We start from the raw sequence: 26,212 nt of genomic DNA, 5'->3' as shown, positions 1-26,212 counted from the left end.
CGTTTCTCGCCGCCTTTGACCTAGTTCTTTCCCCATCTCCTCCTACCCATGAGGCGGGCAACCAACTGGACCTGATCTTCACCAGAGGCTGCTCTATTGCTAACCTGTCTGTCACTCCTCTTTCCAGTGAAAAGGGTAAGAAACTCTCTGATCACTACTTCATGTCCTACTCTCTCTCTCTCTCCTCTCCCCCCTCACAGCCCCTCCCTACCCACATGATTTCCTCACGTCACAATCTTCGCTCACTTTCCTCCACTGATCTTTCCTCTTCTGTTCTCTCTGCTCTCCCTGCCCCTGAATCCTTTGCTCTTCTATCCCCTGATACCGCCACAGATCTTCTTTTCTCTACTCTATCCTCTTCTCTCGACCATCTCTGTCCCCTCACCACCAGGCCTGCACGCCAAACTCCACCTGCCCCCTGGTTGTCGGACTCAGTGCGGACTGAGAGACGGAGCCTGAGAGCGGCTGAGCGCAAATGGAGAAAGGGCAACCTCCCGGAGGACCTTCTCACCTTCCAATCTCTCATTTCTACTTTTTCCTCCTCTCTATCAGCTGCTAAAGCTGCTTTTTTCTGCACTAAAATTCAGGCTTCTGCTTCCAACCCTAAAAAACTCTTTGAAACTTTCTCCTCTCTCCTACAACCACCACCCCCTCCTCCCTCCTCGTCCCTCCTCCCTGACGATTTCGCCAACTTCTTTGACAAGAAGGTGAACGATATCCGATCCTCCTTCCCTCCTCCCCCGGCTGGTGCCCTGCGCACTGCCCACACCCGTCTGCCTGCCACCCCCCCCTCTCTACCTTCATCTACTCCTCTTCCCCCCCCCATCCCCTCTCTATCCCACTTCTCTCCCCTCTCCCCTAACGAGGTCCTTCTCCTTGTTACCTCTAGTCGCCCCACCTCATGCTCTCTGGACCCGGTCCCATCCACTCTGTTGCAGTCTATTGCACCTGAACTTCTTCCCTTCTTAACCCACCTTATTAACACCTCTCTGACATCTGGCTACTTTCCCTCTACTTTCAAGACTGCCAGAGTCACCCCCCTCCTGAAGAAACCGACACTTGACCCCTCTGAGATCAAGAACTACAGACCGGTTTCCCTTCTATCCTTCCTATCTAAAACTCTCGAACGTGCTGTCTTTAAACAACTGTCCTCCTATCTCCACCAGAACAACCTCCTGGACTCCAACCAGTCTGGTTTCAAAGTGGGTCACTCGACAGAGACTGCCCTGCTGGCAGTGACGGAGTCGCTCCATGCCGCTAGAGCGAACTCTCTCTCCTCCGTCCTGATACTCCTGGACCTGTCTGCAGCGTTCGACACGGTGAACCATCAGATCCTCCTCTCCACCCTCGAGGGGATGGGTGTCTCAGGCTCTGCACTCTCCCTGTTTGCATCCTACCTGACGGGTCGCTCCTACCAGGTGATGCTGAGAGGGTCTGTGTCAGAACCACACAGGCTCACAACTGGGGTTCCCCAAGGCTCGGTTCTGGGTCCTCTTCTTTTCTCTCTCTACACTACATCTCTGGGTGCTGTCATCCACTCCCATGGCTTTTCCTACCACTGCTATGCCGATGACACCCAGCTGATCCTCTCATTCCCCCCCTCTGATACCCAAGTGGAGGCACGCATTGCTGCTTGTCTGGCTGACATCTCGGCGTGGATGTCGACAAACCACCTGAAGCTCAACCTGGACAAGACCGAGCTGATGTTCCTCCCGGGGAAGGGCTGTCCGCACCGAGACATGGCCATCACCATTGATAATGCTGTGGTGACCTCAACTCGGACTGCGAAAAATCTGGGTGTGACCCTGGACGATCAACTGACGTTCTCGGCAAACATCGCATCAGTGACAAGGTCCTGCAGATTCCTCCTCTACAACATCAGGAGGATTCGCCCCTTCCTCACGGAGAAGGCAGCCCAGGTGCTCATCCAGGCTCTCGTCATCTCCCGCCTGGACTACTGCAACTCCCTCCTTGCTGGTGCTCCGGCATCTGCCATCAGACCTCTGGAGCTTGTTCAGAAAGCTGCGGCTCGTCTGGTGTTCAACCGCCCCAAGTTCTCCCACACAACCATCCTTCTCCGTTCTCTACACTGGCTCCCCGTAGCGGCCCGCATCCAGTTCAAAACCCTGGTGTTAGCCTATAGGGCAGTGAAAGGAACAGCTCCTTCCTATCTCCGGGCTATGGTCGATGCCTACACCCCTGCCCGACCACTTCGGTCTGCCACCTCGGGGCGACTGATTGCCTCGTCACTCAAGGGTCCTTCTGGCCGATCCACACGGTCACGACTCTTTTCTGTTCTGGCCCCACAGTGGTGGAATGAACTCCCCACTGATGTTAGGACAGCAGAGTCACTGCCCATATTTCGCCGCAGGTTGAAAACCCACCTCTTCAGGAAACACTACCCTTCCTCTCTGCCTGACCTACTTGTTGTTAACTAGTTGTACGAACGCTTGTTTTCTATTGTTGTATTGTTTATTGGATCTTGTTTAGTCGATACACTTAATTGTTTTAGCTCATGCTCATTTGATTTAGCTATTTTGTCTCATCTGGTTAAGGAAATAGGTAGCTGATATATTGCACTTTTACCTTAGCGCTAGGTATACTCTTGGTTGCTTGTTTTTGCAGAAAATGCACTAAAAACTTCTGGTGATTAGTAGTTTTTGTTCCCTACCTATGTTGAAAACACTTATTGTAAGTCGCTTTGGATAAAAGCGTCTGCTAAATGACTGTAATGTAATGTAATGTAATGTATATTTGTTTTTCAACTCGCAGCAAAAATAGCAAATCTACAAGCTCTCAACGCATCACAACGTGAGCTTGCCAAATGTTTGCCTCCTATAGTGTATGATGTTGTATTTGATTATTTTGCTGTTCTCTGGAATGCAAATTAGTCTGGCCATTACAGTGCATTTGTCTTCTTGCCTTGTGGTTCATAATTCAAAAAGCCTACACCTAAAAAGATGATTTAGATACTGTATGATTTAGATACTGTAAGAGATACTGTAAGCCTATCATGGTGGGAAAGCTAGAGAGGTCTACTACATCTATTTGAAAATATATAACTCTTTATAGTTCAGTTAATCTAGTGTTCAGTTCAGGCCTTGAAGTCGGGCAAATGGAATTGTTTTCGCTCTAATCATATTAATCTGAACATAGTTTTCACAGTCATGGTACATTATCTTATAATGAATCATGTCCAATCACTGTGTAATCCCAGAGTAATCTAGTAAGAGAGTGGGCGACACTAGCGTTGACTCCTATTGTAACAATGGAATGCAGAAGTGCTCATTCTATCTCAATGGGATAGTTCCGATGTTTGGAACGATAGCCCATAGGCATCTGTTTTGCAGCGAGATCAAAGCGTGTCGCCACTCTCTTACTATTCCACTCGGAGTAATCCATACCTTTAACCTTGCTTATTAATCTAGTTTCATATATTTTTTTCAAACCGAGAAAGTGTCATTTTAGATTGTACTGTTGGCTATTCAAAAATAGCAGATCTACGAGCTCAAAGCGCATAACCTTGTGCCACGCTGTCGCTGTGAGCTTGCAGACATATGCTATTTATGTTTTTTTTTTTTTTTTGTATCATTTTGGATTTTTAAACACAATCTTTTAGAGGGGGGGCAGGGGAGGGACATATCATTTTGGGGGTCCTTGGCATGAAAAGGTTCGAGAACTCCTGCATTTAGCATTTTGTAGAATCAGCCTCAGGTCTTAATGGGTCAGATGTGGGGGGGGGGAAGCATGGACTGTCCTGATGTGACACAGATGCATCGTTTTGGACTGCAAGAACCGCTTCCCCTCCAGATGGAACTAATCAAGAACAAAATGTCATGTCTGCAGCAGATATGGATGTGGCCCCGGGCGCATGCTGGGCAACTTATAGGATGTTTAATATAGGGAAGAGCGGTCTCTATCTGACACCCCTGAAAAGAAGTAGGTGTTGGGAGACAGACTTTGTAACGTTTGAGATGTATTTTTATATTTTATACTGAATGGGAGTTCTCATGTCTTAAAATATATATATATATATATATATATATATATATATATATATATATATATATATATAATCACCTCTGTATCACCCTCTACATGTGTTGATACAAGTAAGGGTAGGGGTTCGCAGGGGTTCTCAACCCGTGGGTCGCGACCCCTCGGGGGGTCGCCAAATTATTTTGGGGGGTCCCCAAATTATTTTGGGGGGTCCCCAAATTATTTTCAAAATATATATATATATCTTTTTCTTTTTCTTTTGCAACTGAATGGCTGGAAAGTGGAAATGAAGAGTTTACATAGTACACATAGTACATGCATACACCTTCCCTAATGATTATATCTGGTTTCAGTATTTATTTATGGTGTATTGTCTCTATTATTAAGGTTATTGTAGCAGTCCATTTATATTGGGGGTCGGGAGGGGGCGGGGCGGGGGTCCCGAGACATTGCCAAAGCATTTCCGGGGGTCCCCGGCCAAAAACGTTGAGAACCCCTGGATTAGAGAACAGTACAGAATAAGTGGTAGAGTGATACCATGTTAAAATAGAATTACGATATACATGAAATGACAGTAAAATGATGGCAGATCAGACCAGGCCCTCTGTGCCTGAGCTGGTCAGGTATGCATAATGTCCTGTCTAAGTAGAAATAGTGGCATATTAGATACAGAGTGCATTCTATTCTACCACCTAAATAAACGTATTATTAATATAGCCTGATACAGTGACATATTGAAATCGCTGTACAAATGTATAGTTGCCGCACAAGCATGCTGGATTGGATTGATCTCCGATATACGGCCTGTGGGGTTCATCCTGTGATCTCCCGTTAGATTTTGAGATAAGGTCTGTGTCAGTGCACAAGGATGGCACTAGAGGTCAGGCCATGGGTCACCATGGATCAGACGATGGTGAATATGAACACGCAAGCAAGTTTCACGGCAATCCACCCATTCGATTTAGAGAAATATTGTGTGCAACTGGAAACTTAAACTTTCTCCCAAGGGATGTGCAGGATGAAAGAGGTCATGTGTTTGTGAAAATCTCTAGATAGTCAATGAGACAGCATGAAGGTGGACAGTAAATTCCATGGCAATCAAATCCAGGCAACAGTTTTTGAGTTGTTGTTTGAGACCAGCTGTGCGTGCGTGTGTGTACATATTACTTGCACACACAGCTCCCCTCTGCAGTGCTCTACTACTGAAAGTGACTGCATGGAGTCTCTCCAAGCATTTGAATATGATGGAATATTATTAAAGCTCACATTTCATATCACACACACCATAATTCACTAGCCCCCCTAAAAAAATAGTGTGTGTGTGTGTGTGTGTGTGTGTGTGTGTGTGTGTGTGTGTGTGTGTGTGTGTGTGTGTGTGTGTGTGTGTGTGTGTGTGTGTGTGTGTGTGTGTGTGTGTGTGTGTGTGTGTGTGTGTGTGTGTGTGTGTGTGTGTGTGTGTGTGTGTGTGTAATTTTTATTATTAATCGATGCATATCGTCGGGATTCATATCAATTTATATCGATTTTACGATAGTAAAGGCATCAAGAACACCCACACACACTGTGTTCAGTCCAACTTATGTGATTGTGTTCCGTTGCCCCGTGCGTGTTACAGCATCTCCATGAAGGAAAAAAGACTCTTAAAAGAGAAATAGAGAATAGCATAGAAGGCTAGCGGCAAAGGCATGGTGCATTGGGAAGTATGCGGGGCTCATAACAGAAGGTCCCCATGTATCGACGTGTCCCTGAGCAAGACACTTAAAACCTTTACCGCTGCCCACTACTTCTAATAGCTAGGATGGGTAAGTGCATGCGCAGAAATGTACTGTAATATTTTAACTCATCACTTTCACAGCAAGAATGTTTCACCAAGGCCAAATTGTTCCACATGGTGACATGATGGACTGCATGACGTGAAGCAAAGCAAAGCAAAGTTCTTTGTTTACCCAGGGTGAATGGACTAAGCTCGACGAACTTGTTTACAGCCAGACCCTGCTCATAGAACATTTCATGGTAGGGGTTCAATGCCTTGCTCAAGGGCACTTGAGCAAGGCACGTTAGGGTAATTTTAACGTGCCGGTCCGGGGATACGAACTGGCGACCTTCCGATAACAAGACCGCTCCGCAAACCGTTCGGCCACCGCTGCCCGACACATTTGACAGTGTGGGGAAAAGTCTCTCAGTCCTTGCTTATACCATGTTGGATCCCGTGTCACACGGCCGCGCCGCACAGCCTGTGTGTGGTGCAGGTATTAACCATTTCCTGTCATGTTATATGTTTAGAAAAGATGCTGGGGCTCCTAATTATCTCTTTATCTCTGTTCCTGTTTTTCTTGCATTTCGCCCTGTGTTTTTCTAAACGGTCCTCTCCTCCACGCTGTCAATCGACATTGCCATTTTAGTTTGTCCGGAGGGTTTGAAGGCAATGATCCCTGGCCTTCCACAATCTCTAGTTTTAATTAACCAGCCTGTAGCTAGGAGATGGCTATCGCAGCGCAGTAACATGCATGAGCCAGGGGAACGCAGCACTTGGCCAGTGAACGTCCGCCCCCTCAATCACCAATATGTGTTTTTTTTGTCCATAAATGACTTGTGCGTCACTTCACTAACTCCTCTTTGTTTCTTATGTACGATGCAAACAAAGGCTGCCATCATGTAATTAGCAGTACCTCAGACAGGGTGACTGTTTCTTTTGTTGTCGATTTCCTTTCTTTCTTTTTTTTGCCTTTTATCTTTCAAACGAACAAAAGTACTGAATCCTGCCTGACAAACGCTACTTGCTTCACAGCTATGTAACATTTCCGCTTGCTACCTGTAAAAAGCCATTAACCACATGAACCCATTCTGGGGAAAACATTATATTTTGTTTAAAAAAAATAATCTGAATCACTTATTTGTCAATTTCCCTGTTCATACAGTAGGCCTACTGTACATAAAGAATATGAAATACTGTTCCACCTCAGTCACTTGCAGTGCAACATAACCATCTAAAAATCATCATGAAACAGACCAAAACTAAAATACAACATTGACAAAAAAAATTACTGTATGACATGCAATTCATCTGAGAGTTACTAGCACAGTACATAATATATTAAATTAAGTGCCATGGTGCAATCCTTTAAAATGTACCAGCACAGTATAATAAAGTGCTGTTTATGTGCATTTCAAAAGTGCAGTTATATCCTGTTTAGAGCAGGCCAGGGGCATCGCTATTCTCAACAAAGGTATTGGGTGTAGAGGGACAAAAAGGAGCCCGGTCCTTTTCCCCAGGAGACCTCTGGGGACCCTGGTGGCCCGGTCTACGAAGTACTGTACTTATGTTTGATGATATAGCCTATGGAGGCGGAACGGGTACCGTCACCCATAATCCATCTCGCCCTCGTTTTTTCCCGCCGACCTCACGCTGACCGTTCGGTGCAGCGGTTCTTGTATTCTTTATTTTGTTTTACTGAGAATAGGTTAGGCATAAGTTTAGGGTTAGGCATAGTTTTACTGGGGTTAAGTTCAGGAATAGGGTTAGGTTTTGGCACCGTTTTACTATAGGGTTAAGGTTAGGAATAAGGTTCGGTTTAGCCTTTAAGCATAATTTACTTAGGTTACTTTAGGAATACCAGGCTGAGCAGGTCCATCGGCTGTGTATGCCCGGTGGGGGTTGGTAAAAGGGCGACTTCGTTGGTATTCATGGCGGCAAATGTACATATTGACTGAAAGTTGAATGCATTATGTAGAGCGATAGTGTACTCTTCCATTTCTCGATTTCTTCAGCACTGGGTCCTGGGTTTTTGTTTGGTATTTTCTACTGTATTCGCTATAAAGTGTTTCTTACTTGCTGCACTGGTACCACCCACAGAAACTTGTACTGGCATGATGTTGTACTTGGCAAATAAAATGCTTCTCTTTCTGATGTGGGGGATTCAGATTTCATTGCACAAGTGTGAGCCTGGTACTGTTACAGGATCTAGTTGTTTGTTCAGTAATCGATTTACGGTGGCACACAGTCTCCTATGCACAGCTATGCGTGTCTGTCTGTATGTTTGTCTGACCTGAAGTGGCACTGTTGAGCTTCACGCGTGAACACAAATTCCTTTTAACGGCGATATTGTTTTTAACGTGCGATTAACGCAGGTGAAGTTTGAACCTTGGTACACTCCTTAGTTTGAGGAAGCGATGTACTGGACTGACGCTGCAGCGAAAACTGTGGCATACTGTGACATGAGTAACACACTTGAGTCTGAGTCACTGTACCCACGGACCCCCGCACAGACCCCCACTGTACCTGCGCTGTGTGTGTGGGTGCGTGTGCGCGTGCGTAATAATAAACTCCACTTCTTTAAAACTGAGCTCCCTGCATTCATGCCTAATATATATGTAAATTATTATTATTTTTTGCATTACACCCAGTGGTTAAACAATCTATTAAGTCAACAACTGTACTTGACTCCAAAGCCACCGCTCACTTCACATTATGGTGTGATTTTATCTCTTCATTCTATGTTCTTAATATGACTCTGATGTTTCCACCTCTGTCTGTATGCACATAAATATTACACTATGAAATTATATGTTAGGCGCACGCGCGCGCGCGCACGCGCGCACACACAAGTGTTTAGAAACGGCTGTGATTATATGGCATGCACTCATGTGAGTGCGCACAGACACACACACACACACATTCATGTTTAGAAGTGGCTGTGATAAAGAAAAAATAATGACTGACCTTTGCCTGTTACAGGCCAGACGCTCAATTGCACTATGTTGGAAGAATGTCCCCTACGATCGGCTTTTGGCTGAGGAATTTAACGACCGGTTTGGCACATGAGAAACTAACGTATGTAATTAGGAAGAAACCTGCTGTATTCTATAAGATATGGGAGAGGTTCTTGGACGTCATTAAGCGAGGTGATATTGAAGAGGCTTTGGATGTACTGTATAGTGGTTCATTAGTAGTCAGCTGTAGGGTGGGGGTAAGGAACTGTGATGGGACATTGTGCATTTGTTTGTTTAACTGTATGTAATGTGCTTTTTTTAGTTTTTTTTTTTTGCTTTGTATTTATGGACATTTCCTGATGTTTCTTTGAAGATTTTTTTTAGTATTTAGTGCTGCCATGTGGTTGTGGGGGAAAACTATATGTGAATACATTTTGCTTTGAAAATACAATAAACAGATAAATCAATAAACCTGTTTAAAAAAGAAAAAAATAAGTGGCTGTGATCACACACACACACACACACACACACACACATACATTCGTGCGTTAAGAAGCGGAGAGTGCCTTGGCAACATTCTGATGCCGTGCTCAACAGTGCGTGTCGTCAAGGGAAACATCAATTAATACAGTGAGGGCTACAAGCCACAAACACTTTGACTGTAAGCGTGTGGGTGGGGGGATGGGGAGAGGGAGAGGGAAGAGAGCGATACCTGGAGGAAAACCAAGAGTGAGACAATTGGATTTCGGGTGTGTGACTTCACCGTAACCACATAAACCGCATACGTTGTCCCTCAGGGCTCTGTACTGGTGTCATTTCTGTTTCCGCTCTACATTAAATATGCTATAGCTGAAAATAGCCAATCTATAAGCTTACACACGTGTTGCATCATTATGATTTTTTCAAACTTTTGCCTCAATTATGATTAATGAACGATTTTTACTTTATTATTTTAGCACAACATTGTCGTGATGATCAGCTATTTAAACACATTCGATGCCTTTGATGGAGTGTTCCGTCAATTCAAATCCAACCATTGTCTGCCTTTGTCGGAATTCTCCGTCAATTAATGTACTTTATCGATATGAAACAGTTTAGCTGAAAATCTACTTTTAACACTTGCCCGGTTGCTAGGCAATGCCTTGCATAACTCCAGCCCCAGGAAACACATGCGTGCGCATCCCATAGAGTCCCATTTAAAATAGGATATTCCCTCGCTGTTTTCTCTGAAACTACGAGCGCTGTCCGTGGTGTTGACCATCCAGTTCGGATATGATTTGTGATTTTTCATCGCATCGCAATTGAAATATTAACGTTTTTGGCGAATTGGAACACTATAAAATTGAAGCTGTTTAAATGGGTAAATTGGCAACCCATCAGAAATGTATTTTGTTTTATTGAAGAGCCGGAGAGACGGGGAGACCCCTGTTACCCTTGTTTTAGCCGGTTTCTTGTTTTAACCCATTTTGTGCGGGAACCCCTTTTGGTGTTTTAAACATTATGTTATAATTTAGCTATTGAAAAATACCATAGTAAATTCTGCATTCATAGTCTGGAGAGGGCAGTTTTTTGCAGACGGGTAAAAGAGCAGGGGCTCAAGCCTGCTTTGATGTCTATGCGTGCACGTCCCTGTCTATGCGTACACGTCCCTGTCTATGCGTACACGTCCCTGTCTATGCGTACACGTCCCTGTCTATGCGTACACGTCCCTGCAAGGTGATACAAAAGCTGTGCGATCTTCATCTCACTCTCCCGCTGGCCGTTTGTTGTTGTTGTCTGTTGCTCTTTGTCTTCCTCCATCTCATTCACCATCCCTCCCAGTCAATGATTGTGAGTCATACTCTTCACTCGTACTCGTACAGCGTATAAGAACATACCACACACACACATGCACACACACACGCATATACAAATATACTTTTGCATAAAGGTGCTCTTGTATAGATGTGGGAACATAAAGCTCATAATGTGTTGTGAGCTTTAACTGTATATTGCTTAACTTTCATTTTCGTGTCATTAATACAATCTGAATCTGATCATCGTAAGGCTATGGAAAGTAATTTGGCTTAATAGCCACGCACACACACACAGTCACACACACACACACACACACGCACTGTGGTGTAGGTAGACTGGATATAGAGGGTATTAAACATGGCTCATAAATTCTCTTTGTGGGAAGGTTACGACCAAGTGCAATACTCTGATTGAATTGTTTTGGTTATTGACACAGACGAATGGGGCATGAGCAAGAAAAGTAATTGTTAATGCTAGCGGGGGTGGGGGTTATCACTCAGTTCCTCAATTCTATGGCATGAGTTCACTTAGCTTAATACCATAGATGTGTTTTTAATGGCTTTGTTTTTTATTGGTGTTCCGTGAGTCTGAGTGTCTTCAGAGAGGGAGACGAGCAGGGAGTGGTGCCAGGGTCTCTATACTTCAGAGAGGGAGACGAGCAGGGAGTGGTGCCAGGGTCTCTATACTTCAGAGAGGGAGACGAGCAGGGAGTGGTGCCAGGGTCTCTCTACTTCACTGGTTCCCCAACGTGTGCCAGCAGGGCACACTAGGATTTAGTGACAAACACGTGTGACAGGCCCCTTTCGGGATTTTGTGACAAACACGTGTGACAGGCCCCTTTCGGGATTTAGTGACAAACACGTGTGACAGGCCCCTTTCGGGATTTTGTGACAAACACGTGTGACAGGCCCCTTTCGGGATTTTGTACTCAATTGTTTTACTCAAGTAAAAGTACCAATACTGCAATTTAGAACTACTTCGTTACAAGTAAAAGTACGGAATTGAAAATGTACTTGAGTAAAAGTATCGGCATCAAAATGTACTTAAAGTACTAAAAGTAAAAGTACTCATATTGTCCCATTTCACAAGTTCAGAATGTGTAGAAAATCTATTGAAAATAGCAGATAAATAAATGACCTGAAATGTACAGAATACGGAATGTGCGCTCTAACAATAGGTATTATACAACTATATAAAATCACAACTTTACAAAAAGTTACTCAGCTACTTTAGTACAGAGGTATATTTCCTGATGAATATAAAACAATACTGTTACCCTCTTAACCTGTTGTTCCTATATCGGGCACGTCATTATAGGCAAACATTTCATATTGTTGTTGTTGTTGGAACTGAGCACTGAGCTTTTAACCTGTTGTTCCTATATCGGGCACGTCATTATAGGCAAACATTTCATATTGTTGTTGTTGTTGGAACTGAGCACTGAGCTTTTAACCTGTTGTTCCTATATCGGGCACGTCATTATAGGCAAACATTTCATATTGTTGTTGTTATTGGAACTGAGCACTGAACTTTTTGAGCAGTTTGAAAAGTACTGCTGTATATACAGTAGGGGTGGGACGATATGGGTACCTTACGATATATATTGCGATATTAGGCCCTCGATAACGATAATATCACGATATTCAATATATTGCGATATTTGCGATATCAATATATTGTATGAAATTTCATCAACGATATATCACGATATCTGCAACTACAAAATACTTGGAACTGAAAAAATGCTATTTTCGTGCTTGGACACAAGGAGGGACACACACATAGCTGTCTATAGTGGTTGCACCACTCAAACACTAAATTAATAGAGTTTTTTTTTTAGTTTTTTTAATATCGATATTTGAATAATCAATATCGATTATTTATCGCGGGAGGACGTATCGATATATATCGCCATATCGATATTTCAGCACACCCCTAATATACAGTAAATATATCCTGATAATCTGTCTCTCACACCAGAGAGAGAGAGATAGAGAGAGAGAGAAGCCTGTTCCTGCGGCTCATGCGTTTCTGCAGGTAGACATCAGAAAGGAGCTTTTCAACTCATTTCAGCTCAACTGAGCAGAAACATTGACACCTGGATATAGGTTGGGGGGGGGGGGGGGGGGGGTAGAGAGCGCACGCTCAGGGCAGAGATATCTGGAAGCCTGGCAACGAGAAAGTGAGATGCAACGGTGAGGTGGAGGCATCAGACAACGAGAGGCTGATCAAGCAGCCAAGCAACCAGAGAGAGTAGGAGGGATGGAATTGACTGAGAGATGGAGAAAGATAGAACATGAAAAAACTTGCGCCTATAATTACTGTACATGCCATTCAATCGGTATATTGTCAACTGTCGATTACTTTTGATTTATTTTATATTATATCGATTCAATCGATTAGTTTGATTACTTACTCCATTTCATACTTGGATGATGTTCAATTTCTACTTTTCCAATTTATTCCAGGTTGCATGTCACACTTCCTGTACTCTTTGCCTGTAGTGCTTGCATACATGGCTTTCTATGGGCCAACTATAGAGTGCTTGCCTGTAATGCACTTCCGTTATGCTACGCTCACTGAGCTCAAGCCTGTCACGCTTCATGTAATGCTTCCGTCACACACTGTTCATGTAATGCCTTGTCATGCTCTTCATGTAATACTGCTTGACACACACACACACACACACACACACGCACGCACGCACGCACGCACGCGCGCACGCGCGCGCGCGCACACACACACACACACACACACACACACACAATGTGCTATTGCAGTTTCGAGCAGCATTGGGCCAAACACATGAACGTGCACTAGGCTCCGCCCACTCCAGAAGTACAGCTCCGGAGTAACAGCGGAGCGCTAAGCGACCGCCCGCATTAAACCAGAAAATGTCACATCAGGACTTTTGCTGATTCCTTATTAATCTGTGTATATAAAATATAGCTAACTCGTCGAATCTCTTAGTTACATCAATATTGTTAATGAAATAGTTGGTTTGTGCCTAAGTATAAAGATCGCTTTTGTCATTTTGACTGTCAGGGACTTCCCATTCACTTCCCATAGGCTTCTGTAGAACTCCGAGAGTCTGAATTCAAAAAACCTTTTTTTAAATAGCTGCAGGTTGCGTTACAGGCGTTTCTACTCTGCTACATGATTCTCATTATTATGCTCAACTGCACGCAAACGTTATCGTCATTTAATGTCCGCCCCCACCATGTCTCTCATGCACGGATGTCTGTATTTATGTTGACAACCCACCACCCCACTTCCACTTGCTCCTGCGGTCGCTTCTCGCCCCTTAAAGGAGAATTCCATGCTAAAAGGCTTTCTTACCTTTCTTTGTACCCCAACAAAGGGGTCCAGGTGTTATTTTGTGCAAAAGCTCCTTATTGGCTATTTCCCCTGCCATAATCCCTAAATGAATTGCATTGAATTGAATGGGACTATGGGGTGTTGTGCTAATTCGCTTATTTCCATCGCTCCATTTTTTTTGTATATATCCTCTCTTCATAATGTAAATAATATCCCAAGCGGCACACTTTACTACTTATTTCGATGGAAATAAGCGAATTAGCACAACACCCCATAGCCCAATTCAATGCAATTCATTGAGGGCTTATGGTAGGGGAAATAGCCAATAAGGAGTTTTTGCACAAAAGAACACATGGACCTCTTTGGTGGGGACGTAACAACTACAAAGAAAGGTAAGAAAGCCTTCTAGCATGGAATTCTCCTTTAAGGCGTCTTACTGGTTTTTGTATACGTTTTGGGGTTCTTTCCTTTATTGATAAATAGTACAGTAGGTTGACAGGAAACGGGGAGAGAGATGGAGGGGAAGACAATCATAATAACTACAGCATCACACAGAAGTATCAAAAGTAACAGAAGCTCGAAATGTGGCGCGTTTTGAGCTTGTGGATCTGCTGCTTTTGCTGCTTTTGACATAAGAGGTTTCAACCAGACAGAGACAATACTGTCTATAATAACATACTATGAGAGAGAGAGACAGATAAGGAGCCTTATCTGATTTAATATTGACATTTCTTCTAAGCAGGTTGGTTACTAGGGACGTGTGTGTGTGTGTGTGTGTGTGTGTGTGTGTGTGTGTGTGTGTGTGTGTGTGTGTGTGTGTGTGTGTGTGTGTGTGTGTGTGTGTGTGTGTGTGTGTGTGTGTGTGTGTGTGTGTGTGTGTGTGTGTGTGTGTGTGTGTGCACTCACTTAACATTTGTTTCTCGTGTCCATTCCCCAACATACTGTCGCAGTTATTGCTTAAATGATTACAAATACAGAATGCCCACTGGGACAAGGTGACACACACACAGCAGGGGGGCTGCAGGACAAACTGTATGACCTGCTCTTGGAGCTTTGAAAGACCGCAATATTACAATAATATGACTAATCCAATAAATATTTCATTTCAGATGATGTGCACAGATTGTGAGTCAGTAAAGCTAGGTAATATTGTATTGATCCCTGTGGGGAAATGCATCCTCAGCGTTTATCCCATCCTAGTAGCTATTAAGAACAGCCGGCAGCCATGACACTGTCCCCAGCATTGGTCTAATCTGTGTTCCTGACACTAATTCACGGGTCCAATTTGACCGACCCGTACCGTAAAAAAATTTACCCAGAGCCGAATGCACCTGGCAATTGTACCACTAGCGGTACCAAGAGATGTCGGAGTCCATTCACCACCTCTTTTAAAAAGTGAAGTTAGTGAACCTACAGCAAGTGGTAGCTTAACATTTGCGTTAATGAGCGTCTACCGTCCTTCACTGTCGATTGAATAATTGCTATTTAATATATTGCTATAGTGTTTGTTTATTGCATACTGTATAGTGTTTCTTGCCATTTCAGCATACATTTTTCTATTGTTGCTTACAGTAGCTTTACATTTTGAGTCAATTGGTGTGAATAAATGTATTCTAACAGTTTGACGCCACAACCCGCGGAACCCGCCTTTTAATCAAATATCCTACGCTCCCTGGATTGTTTTATTACCTTTAGATCATACGCTGAAGTATTTGGGCGTTTGATCCGTAAAAATCCGGTCCAGATCCGTTCCTCAGTTTGTTTTTGAACGATCGCACCACCCGCCATCTTGCCAAGCAGAAAGGAGGGGGCTGGGAGGCCCGGTTTCGTCATCATAACATGAATCTAACTCCCTCTGCTGCGCGGCAGAGGCGGACTTTTTTTATTAGTATTAATGCGATGCGATTTAGACACATAAAACAAATAGCGGGGATGTCGTATTACGCAGCGGCGCAACACTGGATCAAACAATTAGAGGCAGTAGAACTGCTAACATCCAAGGCCCCATCCCTGAAGATGAAAGGGCAAGTGTACTCAGCCTGTGTCAGACGTGGCATGACGTATGGAAGTGAGACACGGGCCCTGAGGGTGGAGCATGAAGAGAACAGAGAAGCTATACAGAGCAGAGATGAGGATGATCAGATGGATGTGCAGTGTGTCACTGAGGGAACAAGTACTGTAACACGTGTTACGGCGGTTATTTTACGTCACGGCGCCCAGTCACGCTGCTATTCTATGCGGTTATTTCATAACAAACATGAAGGGAGATGATAGCTGACGAGATTCAGAGCCGGGTGACACTAAAGTAAAGGGCCCTTCACTGTTATAAATGTAGGTTTCATGTTGGATCAAATTGATACTTTGCATGAGCCACGCAGTTTTACGCGGTTGAACAAATAACTTTTCCGTTGTGCAAACATTTCTATCAGTATTAGGCCTATAAGCATTAGACTGGATATTGTGATTTTGCATATTGTAATTTGCATACGTTTTTGATATTGGCATAAGTGTTCTTCTCCATTGTATTTCTCTGTATTGGCAAGTAGCCTACACAACATTAAGCACAAGTACTCGTCCTGAAAAAAACAATGAAAAAAACAATGAAAAAATATTTTGTCATATCGCCCAGCCCTAATGATGATGATGATCAGTGTAATTCACCAACCACTGAGACATGTATTCTCATTGCATAACTGCTAATAAAAAACAATTGACAAAACTCATATTCACCATGAAATGTTCATTAATGTGTGTACATATAATCATTATGGAGATGGCATGGTGTTTTGAATAAGCATTCATTAGTTGAGTCAGAGTGAATTTCACTTCCTCTGAGGTGGTGTAATGTGCAGATCCATTTCACACAGGCTACAGTACAGGTGGCAATATAATTATATGACACCGGAGAAGTTCTCCTTATACGGTCTTGGAAATGTTGCAGCATATATCAACTAAAACACGTCCGCCTGTGCTAATAGCGCTCTGATTGCTGTGTTTGCTTTTCTTTTGCTTTTTTGAAGTTTCTCTGCGAAATGATCCAGTTGAGCTCCACCGCCACGTTCATGCTCCGCAGAAAGCTTGGGCTGCACTGTGACCAGAGGTGAATTCACACATTGGTAAGTGCTGACCTTTTTAAGGTGAATCTGATCGATGTCGTACGTGATGGTCTCTTGGTAAAGTCACTCACATTCCCCCCTGGCTTCAGTTAACCACTTATATCCATATTCTGGGCCAATCATTAGACAAAAATCACACCCGTGTGAACTGAGTGGTGCAACTCCCCCCCCCCCCCCCCCCCCCCCCCCCCTCTCTCTCTCTCTCTCTGTCTCTCATTAGCAGGCAGCAGTGCAGCACTATCTCTCTCTCTCTGTTTCTGGCACAACAGCACCACTTTTGGTAGTCATTGGTACTCGTGCTCATAGTGACATAGTTAGGTGAACACATAGGTGAACACATAAGTGAACACGGACATTGCTGTTCGTTGGAGTCAACTCAAAAATAGCCAATTTACAAACTCACAAACAACCCGTCATGATGGGTTGTGACTGAGCTTGTAGGATGTTTGCCGAACACATTTAGTGTAGAGGGGGAACAAAAACGGTCCAAGTGAGCTGAATCTTGAGGGTTTAAGTGGTTAAGGTGAATCAATAGAGTACGTGATCTCTTGGTAAAGACATTCAGCGATGCTGGAATACCACATTGCTTCGGTTAAGTTACGTTTTTGCACCTATAGTTAATAGTTATCAGTGTTCATGTCTCGCTGGGATTGTACTTCTTTTCCTCTGTCTGACAGGTTTTTGATTGGTCCGGGGCAGGGGCATTCATGGGGCATTCATTCAGAGTTTATAAGGGTTTACAGTGGATAGAGTCATACTGCAGATTGAGGGACAGGGAGAGACTATGTTGTCCTCTTCAGTCAAATTCACCACCTATAGCGAGCATGCCTCACTGCCTCCAAATTGAAACGGGCAGTGAATTTGTCTCCAGTCAGCCACCCATCAGGCAGTACATTTCGCTCTGAAGTACTTTTCTAGGATTCGTTTGATGTTCTTTGATTGCTCCTCTTTTTTTGCTCCTGTGGGCTACCCACAGACTGTGTCTTCATATAGAAGTTGTACCGACAGCAAAGTTTCTCATCCAAACTCATACACAAATGTTCACATTTGCTTGAATATAATCTATGCGGACAGCCGGACACACTTTCATATTAACATTTATATTTCAACATGCACACAAGGTTGAAATATAAAATCGTTCTGGGTGTGATAAAAGCAGGCCCATTGCTGTCCCAGTAATGGTAGTAATTTGTTTACTGAACAGTGCATTCCAATTCAGTGCAGTAAAGTACAGTTAGGAAGCTGGCAAGAATTATATACATCCTCAGCGCCTGATATAACAGTAAAAGGTTTAAAACAGGAATACAATACAGAACAGAAAAGAACAGACTCAAATATAGCAGAATTTAGTGGAACCTCTGACTCTTCTAATCTTAGAGATAATAAATCTGAGCGCCAGCTGCCAAACAACAGCAAAATTAAAACAAAGATGTACTTTTCATAATCCTCTTTATTGTCACATCTTACAATACACAACTTTATATTTTGTCAAAGTTATGTATTTTTTTGCTGACAGAGAGTTGAGTGACATGCAGCAAATGGTTAATTTGCCTGCAGTGCAGGGAATCGAACAGGGGACTCGAGAGCCCATGTGGCATCCATCCTACAGTCCTACACAACTATATACTGTACAATAAGGGCCCCTTATTGTTGCAATGAATGCATTTTAAAGCGAAGGTTGATTTGGCAATGACTATTCAGTTATTCAGGTACGTTTGTTGACGTTTTATCCACATGAATATGATAGATCTTTCCTACTGTTGGGGAACATTTGGCTATTTGCGCTATTTGATGTTTAATGAAGTATATTGTCCCCATTCTGACCATGTCATAATAGGTGAACATTCTGAAGTATATCGTCCCCATTCTGACCATGTCATAATAGGTGAACATTCTGTGTATAGGCAAAATATTTGGTGAAAATAGCTACAAGCTCGCATTTGATGGTGGGGGCCAAGTATACAAACCCTTGGGAACCCTGGTCAACAAAGTATATATGTTTAAGCGGTTAAATGGTTAGTAACTACAAAGAAAATGGACATGCATGTCTTAGGTATGGTATGGTCCTAAAATAAAAAAAGGAGGTCACGTACAGCTGATATACAGCAACTTGTATTTTGTGTTACAGTCGATAATAATTGCTTTGCTTGGTGAACGCAAGCAGATCTGGGACATTTATGGTTGATACCTGAGAGTTCATGTGGTAGGATCATTTCTTTAGGTTACACGGGAATGTTCATTTCGCAGAGCTTTTGTAAAAGAAACCATTGAAACAATAATCAAAGAGTACTGTACATGTTGATATTGGAGTGATCATTTGTATCTCACTGAAGTAGAACTGACTCGAATGAGCCAACTGCAGAATAATTTACTTGAAAAAGTGCCCTTCTGGGCACAGGTCTCCACCAGGAGGATAGGAGTGTGTGTGATGTTTGGCAAAATGTTTAGGAGTAATATGAACATGTTTCTTTGTTTGTTTGTTTTTTGCAATTCTCTTCATTTTGTTGATGAAATGCAGAGCCAGATCACTCATATCATCTCTGAGGATGGAATTCTGGATGAGCAGGACATTTTGTGCAAAACGGGCCACTCCTGCAAACTTTGGAAGGCAATCTTAGCCAATCAGTGTAGAATCTGAGAAATCCAACAGACCCGTCTTGATCACATGACTACAGAGATCATGTGTACCGATTTGCGTGAGATTTGGATGAAATCTGTGCGACTAACATAAACAATGTGTTTTGCAGAAATCGGCCTCATGGTGGCATGTGGAGGGATGCAGGGAAAATGTTTTTCCATGGCCTCTAGGGAGTGCGCATACATAAGTTGTATACAGATTGATGCAGTTATAGGTAAAAACAGGAATTTCCCTGTTATAGTGCCACCGTGAGGCTGATTTGGAGAAAAAAAATAGTGGCATGTCGTCCTCAGCCTAGTGGAAATGTGCGTGTATAATTTCACGGAAATTGCACACTGTGTTTGATTTGTTGGAATTGGACCAATCATGTGCTTTGGAAGCCAATCTTAGGATGGGAAATGGTGCAGATCCGTGTTGATCACATGACTATGGTGATAGTGTATACCGAATTGTGTGATGTATGGATAAAATGTGTACGAGTAATCTACAGAAATGTGTTTTGCCTAAATCGGCCTCATGGTGGCGCTATAACTGTGTGTGTGTGTGTGTGTGTGTGTTTTTGTGTGTTTTTGTGTGTGTGTGTGTGTGTGTGTGTGTGTGTGTGTGTGTGTGTGTGTGTGTGTGTGTGTGTGTGTGTGTGTGTGTGTGTGTGTGTGTGTGTGTGTGTGTGTGTGTGTGTGTGTGTGTGTGTGTGTGTGTGTGTGTGTGTGTGTGTGTGTGTGTGTGTGTGAGATAATTGATATGTAGTGCACCAAACTTCCATTAAAGCTGTTCTTTCCATCTAGCCCTCTATTCTCTGTCCATCCATTCATCCACATTCATCATCGGTGATGATGGAGGTGGATGAATGGATGGACAGAGAATAGTTAAGTGATGATTCATCGCTTAACAGCAAATCTGCAGGGATTTAACAAAATAATATTCATTGTAGGGGATGTTTTGGAGAAGGCAATATTCAATGTTTACCTCACACCTACCTAAGCAACAGTTCCATTATGCAAAGTGAAATAAATTGTTGTTGTTGCTTTTTTTTCTTTTTTTTTCTTTTTTTTTAGCCCTAGAGTCACCATATAAATGAGTTAATGTACTGGAATGCATTAGTCCACTGGCCGCCAGAGCCTTTGCAGTTCCACTCTTAATTTTTGATTATGTTTGCAGAATGTTTGCGTTATTGTGTTATTCACTTCCATCTGAACAAATGGGTTGAAAAGCAGTTGATCATTTTTACGTGATTGGTTTTAAGAGCAGCTTAAATAAAGTAGAAGACTGCCTGGGGTTTGCAGTGTTTCACATATAGAATGGATATGTACTCAAACTGGGGTCCCAGGGGGGGTCCTCAGCAACATTTGTTATTAAAATGATGGCATCAAAACTAGTTTAACCTCTTTAATCCTATTGTATGCTTATTAAAAATATTAAAATAATTGGCGATAGCCGCGATACACAGTACACACTCACGCCATGTTGCGATGCGTCGGGAGCTTGTTTACTATTTTTGAGGGATTTCGAAAAACGTCCGGGGGAAAAAAACACAAATGTTGCCTTATGGGGGTCCCTGGCACAAAATCTTCACAAGATCGTCTCTTAATGCGTACGACGAAGGACATTATTGTAGGGCCTAGCTGCTGAGAGTGAAATAGTTAATGGACCAGATGGGTTTTGCTGTGTACTTCAATTCCTTGTTTGAGAAACCTTGCTTGGGGACTATAAATGGGCTTCCGATTCTGATAATGTACATAAATAAACATAAACCTTGCTTGTACATGAACACAACATATACACGTCATCATTATCATCATAATGTACATGAACACAACATATACACGTCATCATTATCATCATAATGTACATGAACACAACATATACACGTCATCATTATCATCATAATGTACATGAACACAACATATACACATCATCATTATCATCATAATGTACATGAACACAACATATACACGTCATCATTATCATCATAATGTACATGAACACAACATATACACGTCATCATTATCATCATAATGTACATGAACACAACATATACACGTCATCATTATCATCATGATGTACATGAACACAACATATACACGTCATCATTATCATCATAATGTACATGAACACAACATATACACGTCATCATTATCATCATGATGTACATGAACACAACATATACACGTCATCATTATCATCAACTTCATGGCACTACCGTAAGTAGGCCTTAGGAACGTTTTACTATGTGTGTTGTCACTGGTTCTTTCAGATATTGCAGGTATTGTCCCCCATCACTCCAGGAGGGAATGGTAATAGTACATTTCAAAATGTCTTACTTAGACACCAAGGACGCTAGAGGATAAAGCTTTATTTGTTCATATTCCTTGGGGTCTGATAACACTTCCAATTCACAAACTGTGTGCGTGTGCGTGCGTGCGTGCATGCGTGCATGCGTGCGTGCGTGCGTGCGTGCGTGCGTGCGTGCGTGCGTGCGAGTGGTAGACAGAGTTTTGCAAAATAACAGGATAACAGGCTGGAGGCAAGCCTGGGTGGGGGCTTGCTGGACTGGTGTCTCTAGGGCAGGGCCTGGGGGCTTGCTGGACTGGTGTCTCTAGGGCAGGGCCTGGGGGCTTGCTGGACTGGTGTCTCTAGGGCAGGGCCTGGGGGCTTGCTGGACTGGTGTCTCTAGGGCAGGGCCTGGGGGCTTGCTGGACTGGTGTCTCTAGGGCAGGGCCTGGGGGCTTGCTGGACTGGTGTCTCTAGGGCAGGGCCTGGGGGCTTGCTGGACTGGTGTCTCTAGGGCAGGGCCTGGGGGCTTGCTGGACTGGTGTCTCTAGGGCAGGGCCTGGGGGCTTGCTGGACTGGTGTCTCTAGGGCAGGGCCTGGGGGCTTGCTGGACTGGTGTCTCTAGGGCAGGGCCTGGGGGCTTGCTGGACTGGTGTCTCTAGGGCAGGGCCTGGGGGCTTGCTGGACTGGTGTCTCTAGGGCAGGGCCTGGGGGCTTGCTGGAAATTGGAAATTTCCTTTCCAATTTCTTTCCAATAATCTTCAGCGTCAAGCTCCTCCTCTTTTTACTCTGTTTGTTCCTCACTGAGGGTCTCCTACTTCAACTGCCTCCCACTCTGTCTGGTGAGCAGAGTAATCAGCCTCAAATAGGGCCTAAAATAGGTTAGACACTCATAAGGGGCCATTTGGAACCCCCTCGTGAAGGTTCCTGGACCCAAATTCGAGACCCACTGGTGAGTCTTTCCAGTGAGCCTACAATGCACACTATAAGCACCCTGACTCCGTTTGACCAGATTGGAACAGAGCCTTCATTATTATCATTGGTAAAACCGCTATAAGGAAGCAAGGAAGAGGTCCTCTCATAACAGAGTGGGGACATTACCAGCCCTCCTACACCATAGCTTCTCTGTGGCCCTGGGCTGAGCTGGATGCAACAGTGTGCATTCGTGCACAAAGTTAAAGCTTCAATCTGTGAGATTTATGTTTTGAGACAATCTAATAGGAGTGTGTTCCTGCCATTCAAAACCCATTCAAAGTCTCCCATGCACACGGGTGGAGATTTCTACCAGAGAGCTAAGACTCTCCTGACCTGTAGTAAATGGTAATTGAAAATGGTGCATTAATATAGTGCCTTTATCCAAAGTACTTTACAATGTGTATTATATTCACCCATTCACACACCAACAGCGGAGAAGACTACTGTATGTATCTCACCAACCTGTGCCGTAACATATACGGTTGACTGGTTGACTCCCAGATTAACGGGAGCTGCACTAGTTATATTGTATCAATATACTGGACCACACAGATTGGTCAAAATAACATTTTATTCATTATAAGTTCCAGATTGCAGCTTTTACAAAGAAGGACTGCTCTCTGTCTGTCCACAGTTGTAGGGCACTTTTTATTCAATTTTCACTTCTCATCTCTTCTTTCTCAACCGCCCCCCTCCTGTCCTTTCTCTCTCATTCTCACTCTCACACTCTTTGTATCATGACCCTGGGTGTAAAAAAAACAAAAAAGGACTGGAGAGAAAGATAGATTTGATCGCAGTGGAGGCCCACTGGTTAGAGTCATTCATAGTATGTGTGAGTTTCATAGCAGACAGAAACGCACTGTTCACATTCCCTTATCTGGCAGTGTGGCCATGGAGCATTTAAACCATTCTTCACATTCTCTCCCTCCCTCTCTCTCTCCCCCCATCTGTTTCTTGCCTCACCTTCCCTGTCTCTATTTTCACTCTTTCTGTTTTTCTGCCTGTCATCGCCAGCTGCTTCTTGTTTGTCTGCGTGTATGAGTCCAGTCATTGCAGTCTTTAAGCCTACTGCTACTTTATAAAGCCTGCTTATACTTACTCGCGTGCCGGTGTCGAACACACCGGCGAGAATAACCCATCCACAAGCTCACAACTAAGGCTTTATAATCTAGAAAGATCCTTGATTCTTGCCGCGATGCCGATGCCGCGTCAGGATTAATAAAAGAAAATCCTGGTCATGCGATGAAGCTGACAAATTAACCTTTATCCTGTTTGTCTGCTCCTTTGAGGTTTTATTTCTCCCCTTACTGTCAGATGAACAGACGGAGAGAAAACCTGACAAGTCAGTGAGACAGAAGGAGACAGAAGCGAACAAGATGTGTTGGGGGGGCGTCAGATAGACGAAGAAAGAAAAGATAAAGTGAGATAAAAGACTAATGGATTTAAGAAAAACATGTACGTGAGAGGATTAGAGAGACACAGATAGAGAAATACATTAAGAGAAACTGAGAGAGAAGATAAACTGAGAGATGGAGAGATGAAGAAAGTCCCAGAGAGCCCAATTCATTCATACGTATTGTTTGTTTGAAAATCTGACATTTTCACTGAGTGATGCAATGAAGAACTGTATGAAGTAAACATGTGGCTTAATTTTGATTTCTTATCTTAGTGTTGAAGCTTGCAATAACAACTAGCTGATACGTGTATTTTGAAATATAAGCGTGGCGTCGGGCACACATGCACAAACGCACTTGTTCGTTGGTAGGTTATAAAGGTCTTATGTAATGTTATGTACACATGGCTATGGATGGACGGACATATACGCGCATGCTCACACACACACACACACACACACACACACACACACACACACACACACACACACACACACACACACACACACACACACACACACACACACACACACACACACACACTCACACAGCATCTCTGTTTGTTCTGTATCCAAGTTCCCTGTCTCATTCATCATTCTGCCAGGTAGCATTTGCTAAAGAATGCTGACCGCACACACACACACACACACACACACACACACACACACACACACACACACACACACACACACACACACACACACACACACACACACACAAACACTTTGTAGTCCACTTACAACACTCCGAGCAGCTTGGAGAAAACTTTTAATTCTCTTTTAAAGTGGAGATCACAACTTTTCTGAGGTGTGTGTGTGTGTGTGTGTGTGTGTAGGGGTGGGGGGGTTATGTATTTCGGGGATGGTGCCTCTGCAAGAGAAAAAACACAGCTCAGGTGTCCCTGTCACCATCTGTTTTCCATCCCTGGTCCCTGTAAATTGCCTCATTCAGTCTTTACTCACTGGTTTTCACACCTGTGTCCCGTGGAGATGGTGAATTATCATTTGCATCTGTGTGTCTGTCTGTCTGTCTGTCTCCAAACAGGAGAAGGGTGCACACCATTGTTGGTGTGGTGCTGCTTGCCTTGGTAAATAAATATAGACTGTAAAGAAAAAGGCTGTATGCACACACGTAGCCACAATGCAAAATTCATTTTAAATGAAACCAACGTTTAAAGGTCTGTCTGTCTCGCTGTCTATAACTTTTTTTTCAAAAATCAAGGGTCATATTTACAATAATAATAATATTTATAATAATAACAGGTGTGTGTGTGTGTGTGTGTGTGTGTGTGTGTGTGTGTGTGTGTGTGTGTGTGTGTGTGTGTGTGTGTGTGTGTGTGTGTGTGTGTGTGTGTGTGTGTGTGTGTGTGTGTGTGTGTGTGTGTGTGTCAGTCACATTATTTAATTCTAATCACAGACCAATATACAGTAACTGTGGTTCTCAAAGTGGGGTACAGGGACTGAGTATACTAATTCAATTCATACAGTCTCAGAGTAATGGGGTCCTTGAATGTAAAACCATTTTGAGAAACTCTGCAATATAACGATGACATAATGATAGTGAGCTAGACATTACACGAGCACTACAGTATTTGTTACTAAGTTTGCTCCTGAAACACTGGGGGAATTGTCTGAAGAACATCCAGTGTTGCTCTGGTTTTAGCTGTTCCAAGTTATTATTAAAGGTACTTGGTTGGTTGAGAGGCAGACAGCAGTTGAAGTTAGTATTTTGAAGTTGGTGACTTACAGCAGACGTAAGTCAGAATATGGTGCACCTCTGGTCTAGATGTGAATTACATCACAGAGTTTGAATTAATTGTCTGACTTTTAAGGCTATTGGTGTCTCTAGAAACTAAACATATACTAACCTGCAGATGTCCGTCCGCATGATAACCCAAAGCAGATTTTGTGGGAAATGTGGTCAAGATATTATATGAATATGCAGTCCACAAAAACGAAACAACAACAGATGATGAATGATGAACAGATGGAATG

At 43.3% G+C, this 26,212-nt stretch overlaps 1 protein-coding gene across 3 annotated transcripts in view; it reads left to right on the top strand.

Moving 5' to 3' along the window:
* Window positions 1–26,212, top strand: part of chrm3b (cholinergic receptor, muscarinic 3b) — a 118,902-nt gene that overhangs the window by 18,521 nt on the left and 74,169 nt on the right. For 2 of the 3 annotated variants that reach the window (XM_079492526.1, XM_079492524.1), the window contains exon 2: window positions 16,845–16,940. The exons of the other annotated variant lie outside the window; for it this stretch is intronic. The gene's annotated coding sequence lies outside the window, so the exon portion shown is untranslated. The remainder of the gene's footprint in view (window positions 1–16,844; window positions 16,941–26,212) is intronic. 3 annotated transcript variants of the gene reach the window in all.

This window comes from Electrona antarctica (assembly GCF_951216825.1).
Source record: "Electrona antarctica genome assembly, chromosome: 22".
NCBI classification, from domain to species: domain Eukaryota; kingdom Metazoa; phylum Chordata; class Actinopteri; order Myctophiformes; family Myctophidae; genus Electrona; species Electrona antarctica.
This window is presented reverse-complemented; position numbering and strand designations above follow the sequence as displayed.